At 56.3% G+C, this 7,011-nt stretch overlaps 1 pseudogene; it reads left to right on the forward strand.

Moving 5' to 3' along the window:
- Nucleotides 1-5,356: 5,356 nt before the first annotated feature.
- LOC147968045 (uncharacterized) lies at nucleotides 5,357-6,230 on the forward strand (annotated as a pseudogene).
- The last annotated feature ends 781 nt before the right edge of the window (nucleotides 6,231-7,011 follow it).

Here is a 7,011-nt window from a genome sequence, read left to right on the forward strand (position 1 = left end):
AAATCACGACCAAGTGCAGTCACAAGAGCATCGGCAGCCATCGGAGAGGAGCTAACCAGGACAATATCATCCACGTACTCAAGGATGTACATGGTCACACTCAGTCGCTGAAACAAGAACAGTGAAGTATCAGCCGTCGAAGGAATGAATCCATGAGTGCGTAGAGCTGAAGCCAGGCGAGCATGCCAGGCACGAGGCGCCTGCTTCAGTCCATATATAACCTTCGTCAGATGACAGAGGTGATAAGGCTGAGTGTGATCGACAAATCCAGGTGGCTGCCTCATGTAAACCTCTTCTTCAAGCAATCCGTGAAGAAAAGCGTTCTGCACGTCAAGCTGATGTAGAGACCATCCGCGAGAAACTACCTGAGACAGAAGCAGTCAAATAGTGGTAGGCTTGACAACTGGGTTGAATGTATCCTCGTAGTCCAGTCCCTGACGTTGTTTAAATCCCTTAGCCACGAGACGTGCTTTGTAGTGCTCAATGGAACCATCTGCATGTTTCTTCACCTTGAAAACCCACTTCGAATCAATGATGTTAACGCGAGACGGAGGGGGAATAAGTGTCCAGGTCTTATTCTGCATAAGAGCTTGATACTCTTGTTCCATAGAAGCCCTCTAGTGTGGAATACTCATAGCGGCTTGATAACTACGTGGTTCGGCAGTTGGATCGTCCACAGCATGAGCCAGGCAAGCAGCAAGATATGTGACCGTGCCATCGGTGCACTCCTTGGGATGAATGATGCCACTGCGGCTGCGTGTGTGTGGACGCCGCGGAGCAGCGAACACCAGGGCCGACGGGACGTCCGGAGCAAGCGAGGCCGGTCCAGAGGACTCCGGCGAAGAAGGACCGGGTGACGGCGGACCGGGCGACAACGGGCCAGGTGACGTAGGCCCCGGCGTCGTGTGAGTCGCTGCAGACCCGGGCGAAGTAGGCAGCAGGGACGACCGCGCAGATGGCGGGGGCGACGACGGAGGGGAGTGAAGAAAATATACCCTAGCGGCAATAATAAAGTTGTTATTTTTATTTCGTTATATAATGATAAATGTTTATTATTCATTCTAGAATTGTATTAACCGGAAATTTAGTACATGTGTGAATACATAGACAAACAGAGTGTCACCAGTATGCCTCTACTTGACTAGCTCGTTGATCAAAGATGGTTAAGTTTCCTAGCCATGGACAAAGAGTTGTCATTTGATAAACGGGATCACATCATTATAGAATGATGTGATTGACTTGACCCATTTGTTAGCTTAGCATGATGATCGTTTAGTTTACTGCTATTGCTTTCTCCATAACTTATACATGTTCCTACGACTATGAGATTATGCAACTCCCAAATACCGGAGGAACACTTAGTGTGCTATCAAACGTCACAACGTAACTGGATGACTATAAAGGTGCTCTACAGGTGTCCATCTATGGTGTTTGTTGAGTTGGCATAGATCAAGACTAGGATTTGTCACTCCGTGTATTGGAGAGGTATCTCTGGGCCCTCTCGATAATGCACATCACTATAAGCCTTGCAAGCAATGTAACTAATGAGTTAGTTACGGGATGTAGCATTATGTAACGAGTAAAGAGACTTTCCGGTAACGAGATTGAACTAGGTATGATGATACCGACGATCGAATCTCGGGCAAGTAACATACCGATGACAAAGGGAACAACGTATGTTGTTATGAGGTTTGACCGATAAAGATCTTCATAGAATATGTAGGAACCAATATGAGCATCCAGGTTCCGCCATTGGTTATTGACCGGAGATGAGTCTCGGTCATGTCTACATAGTTCTCGAACCCGTAGGGTCCGCACGCTTAATGTTTGGTGACGATCGGTATTATGTGTTTATGTGTTTTGATGTACCGAAGGCATGACGAGGAGTCTTGAAATGGTCGAGACATAAAGATCGATATATTGGAAGCCTATGTTTGGACATCGAAATGGTTCCGGGTGAGTTCGAGAATATACCGGAGTACCGGAAGGTTACCGGAACCCCCCAAAAAGTATATGTGCCTTATTGGGCCTTAGTGGGAGAGAGGAGAAGGGAGCTTAGGAGGGCCCCCTCCCCAGCCCAATCCGAATTGGTTGCCCCCCTGTCGGTGTACAAAACTAAGGGCACATTTTTGTACCCCTTTACTTGTGCACGGGCAGTCAGAGCCACGCCCGCGACTGCACCAAGCAGAGCGAGGGAGGTGAGCCAAGGTAAGACCGAAGCTCAAGATGAAGCAAAGCAACGACAAGGACCAAGACCACAAAGATCAGATGGGCGAAGCGGGTTTCCCCGGCAGGGATCCTTGCCGGGGCGGCCCCAGCAGCCCCGACAAGACCCTTGTCGGGGCAGCTCGCCCACGCCAGCCAAGCGAGCCTCCCTCGAGCCCACCAACACTCAACACATGTGTTGGGACAGGGCTCGGGAGGCACCTCTGTGGTGGCATGCAGATCTTTGTGAAGACAAAGAATAGTCAAGATCAAGTGAGGATGGGAAGGCAACCATCCTCGCCGAAGGAACCCACAAGCCCCCCGACAAGATCCTTGCAGGGGACGCCTGCGCGCCACGGCAAGACCCTTGCCGGGCCACCCGACAAGGCCATCTCCAAGCGCGCCAGCAGGGCCACCATCGGGCCCACACTAGCCAAGTCTCTGCCGCCGTTCGCATGTAGCTGCCGACCCAACTAGCTGGGCAGGCACCTGTGTGGCTACATGCAGCCCTTCGTGGAGGCTCCACCATCGCACCACCTCAACTGCCTGCCTGCCTACATGGCACCGCATGCACCGCTGGCCAGGGCGCGTGTCGAAGCCTGGAGGAGCGGCGACGGACGGGACGGGCCTCGTCCCCGTCCCCGATAAAGTAAGAGGATGCCTAAGAGATGCATTAAATGCACCTTGTCCTGTAATACGAGGGATAACCTCATGCCACTTTGGACCTTTCCACCTCTTGTGTGCCACTGTGGCAGCCCCTTTCACCTATAAAAGGAGGACCGAGGTGACCAGGAGAAGGATTCGGCTTTTTGATGCTCGTTACACTCCATAGCTAGCTCAAGAACACAGAATACAACCACCAAAGCAGGAGTAGGGTTTTACGCATCCTCGCGGCCCGAACCTGGATAAATGAACCGCGTGCTTCTCTGTTAGACCTGCTATTCTCTCAACCCCGCGCCCCGCAACCATAATAGGGATTCTTGTGATCCCATAGGTGTCGTTTCCCACTGACATCTTTGGCGCGCCAGGTAGGGGGCGCGTTTGTGAGAATTGGTTTTAGCAGTTGAGTGAGCTTTTCTTCATCGCCATGGCCCCTAAGAAGAAGACGGCAACAGCGATCGGCTCGTTGGGAGCCGAGCGGCCCGTGCCGGTGCGGACAAGCAGCGGACCGGTCGCGGACAGGACCCGGGCCACAGCCCGCGAGCACCAGCACCACCCAGCCAGTCAGAGCCTGACGAGCGGCGTCGTTCGTGCGCCAGACGACCAGTTGCATGCCGCCGGACCCAAGGACGGAGCTGGGCCCCCCGCAGGCTGCGCGGGGCCCTCCGGGGGTGTTGTTGCGCCGACTCCGGGCGGCGCGGCGACCTCCAGGACGCATACACTGGCGGCCACCACGCGTTCTTCCCATGGTGTGCGTGCCGAGCAGCGTCACCACGTTGGTGACCCTGGGCACCGCTGTGGGAAGAGCCCTGTGCGTCATCAGCAAGACGAAGGAGTTCAACACGCTCGCCGAAGCGCTGGTGAAAATGGCACGCAGCCGCTGGGTCGTGACGGAGCTCCTTCTAACATGGTTAGAAGTCGAAGCGCGCCGCAATCCACCCAGCTGTCACCGCCACCCACGTCAGTGAAAGCCTTGGCGTGCGCACAGCTGTTCCTCGACTTCCCTCCTGCTGCGGAGAAGCTCGATGAGTGGAGGGCCACTATCCGGAGCCTCGTCGCCGTCGCGAACAAAGACGATCCACGACCGGCGGGGCCCTCGGCTCGGCGCTCCACCGAACCACCACATGCTGGCGCTGGGAGGACCGGGGGACCTGCGGCCACGGTGCACTCTCCTCCTCCTCGCCAGCCGCTGCGGGGGTCAGCCCGTCGCGACGACGCTGGTGATGACATCTCCATAGCGTCGTCCGATCCACGGACCCTCCGCGACCAGTGCCAGGTTCTTCGGGAGCGAGCTCACGAAGACGCTCGAACCACCGTCGAGCGCCGGCGCGAAACGCGCCGCCAGCCGGAGAAGCGGGCGGGACATGCTACAGACCACCCGGCACCGGGGGAGCCCAGCGGCCTGCCTTACGAGGTGGGCTGCCCGGCTTTTTACCCGTGAGCTGAGGCAGTTCCAGTGGCCGTCCCACCGCATGTTCAAGCCCGACGTCGGCGAGAAGTACACCGGCAAGACACATCCGTCCGAGTTCCTCAGCATCTACACCATCGCGATGCAGGCCGCTGGGGCTCGCGACGACAAGGTGCTTGCCAACTACTTCCCGCTGGCACTCAAGCCCAATGTAATGTCTTGGTTGATGCACTTGCCGGCGGACTCCATCTCTTCCTGGTCAGATCTGTGCCATGAGTTTGTTGGCGCCTTCACAGGAGGCCACCAAGCTCATGGCCAGGCCAGTGATCTGCATATCATTCCCAGAAGGAAGGGGAGACCCTGCGCAAGTACATCCAGAGATTCAGCCGGGTGCAGTTCAACATCCCCGACGTTCATCCCGCCACTGTGATTAGCGCGTTCCATCAAAACATGCGCAATCGCAAGATGCACGAAGAGCTGGCGATGACCAAGGTTAAGGATGTGGCCGAGCTCTATGTTCTGGCCGACAGGTGCGCCTGAGCTGAAGAGGGAAGGGAGTACCCCGGCGAAGACGCCGGCGCGAAAACCGACTCTACCGATGAGGACGCCGCCGCCCCGACGACAAAGGGCCGGCGTCACAACAAGAAACGCAACGGCAAGGCTGTGCTTGCCGTTGAGGGATCTGACGACACCGGTGCTGGCAAGAAGGTCAAGGCAGACACCCCCGGCAAGGAGATTGCCGGGTGCGTCGCCTGCCGGGCCTTGGCGGCCACCGACAAGCCAGGAAGCTCCGGCAAGCAGTATTGCAAGATCCACCACAGCAAGGGCCACGATCTCCAGAACTGCCGACAAGTCGAGCTGCTTGCTGAAAAGCAAAAGGCTGAGTATGAAAGGCGGGACAAGGAGAAGGACCAAGATGGTGCTGAGGGGTCCGGCAAGAAGCGTGGCGGCCAAGGAGGCCGCCCCGCCAAGGACAATCAGCAAGAGAGGCCCGCCCGGGGCCGCGACAAGAAACAAGAAGAAGACGATCACGACGAGGACGACGAGTCCGGTGAGTAAGGGTTCCAGAAGGCTACGGAGGCCATGTGCGTCGATGGCGGCGCCTCGCTGCATACTTCTCACCGCCAGCTCAAGCAGTGGGCGCGTGAGATTACAGCAGCAGAGCCGTCGTTCGACGCCCAGAAGCCCCTAAAGTGGTCCAGCATGCCCCTCATCTTTGACGCCGAGGACCACCCTGATCGCACTACCATGGTCGGGTGTTTGCCGTTGTTGGTTTCGCCAACAATACGCAACCTCAGGGTGAACAAGATGTTGGTTGACGGGGGGGGGGGGGGGCGGCCTGAACGTGATCTCGCCTGTCGTGATCAAAAGGTTGCAAATCCCTGATGGAGACCTCGAGGAAACGGGCACATTCCAAGGGGTCAATCCAGGGAGGAGCCAGCCGAAGGGAAAGGTCACGCTGCCCGTGACCTTTGGAGGAGAATTGAACTACAGAACAGAGAGGATCGTCTTCGACGTAGCCGAGATCCCCTTGCCCTACAAGGAGATCCTCGGCCGCCCGGCATTGGCCAAGTTCATGGCGGCGTCACACTACGCCTACAACATGCTGAAGATGCCCAGGCCGTTGACCATCATCTCCGTCCCCTCCGACAAGAAGGACGCGCTGATCTGCGCCAACCAACTCTACCGGGAATCAGTTGCAGCAGCTGCCGTCAAGGCACCTGCCCCTGCCGCCGAAGGCCCGGGAGGAAAGAAGGAGCCCGGCAAGACCTCTCGCACCCACTCCGGCAAGCACACCTCCTCGGAGAGTTGTGCTACCATTGAGGACGTGCCAGAGAGCTCTGCCGGCAAGAGCAAGAAATCAAGAGCCGAGCCGCCGCAGACCAAGAAGGTGCCCGTCGCGGAGGATGGAAAGGGAGGGGCCTTCACTATAGGCTCCGCCCTCGATAGCAAATAGGAAGGCGAGCTCGTCACCTTCCTGCGAGCAAATATCAACGTGTTTGCATGGCAAGCGTCTGACATCCCCGGTGTTCCCAGGGAGGTGATTGAGCACCACCTAGCTGTCTGCCCCCACGCGCGGCCCATCGAGCAGAAGATCAGAAAGTAGGCTCTGGAGAGGCAGGAGTTCATCAGGAGGAGATCAGGAAGCTAGAAGCGGCAGGTTTGGTGAGGGGGGGGTGCTCCATCTGACGTGGTTGGCCAATCCGGTGGTGGTGCGCAAGGCAAATGGGAAGTGGAGGCTGTGTATTGATTACACAGATATCAATAAGGCTTGACCTAAGGACCCCTTCCCATTGCCACGCATCGACCAGATTGTTGACTCCACGGCCGGGTGTGATCTGTTATCATTCCTCGATGCCTACTCAGGCTACCACCAAATCTTCATGACAAGAGAAGATGAAGAGAAGACAACATTCATCACCCCATGTGGTAAGTATTTCTTTTTACGGATGCCTTTCGGGTTGAAGAGTGCTGGCTCAACGTTTGCAAGAGCGGTCCAAATTGGTTTTTAACCTCAGCTCCATAGAAATATGGAAGCCTACATAGATGACATAGTGGTCAAAACCAAGGACGGGCCAACTCTTGTGCAAGATCTAGAAGAGACGTTTGCCAACCTGCGCAAGATCAATCTCAAGTTGAACCCTGAGAAGTGCGTCTTCGGCGTCCCGTCCAGCAAGCTTCTCAGGTTCTTCGTGTCACAGCATGGGATCGAGGCAAACCCAGACAAGATCAAGGCC

Source organism: Triticum urartu, chromosome 5A, assembly GCF_056163025.1.
Source record: "Triticum urartu cultivar PI428250 chromosome 5A, HENAU_Tu73, whole genome shotgun sequence".
Taxonomy (NCBI): domain Eukaryota; kingdom Viridiplantae; phylum Streptophyta; class Magnoliopsida; order Poales; family Poaceae; genus Triticum; species Triticum urartu.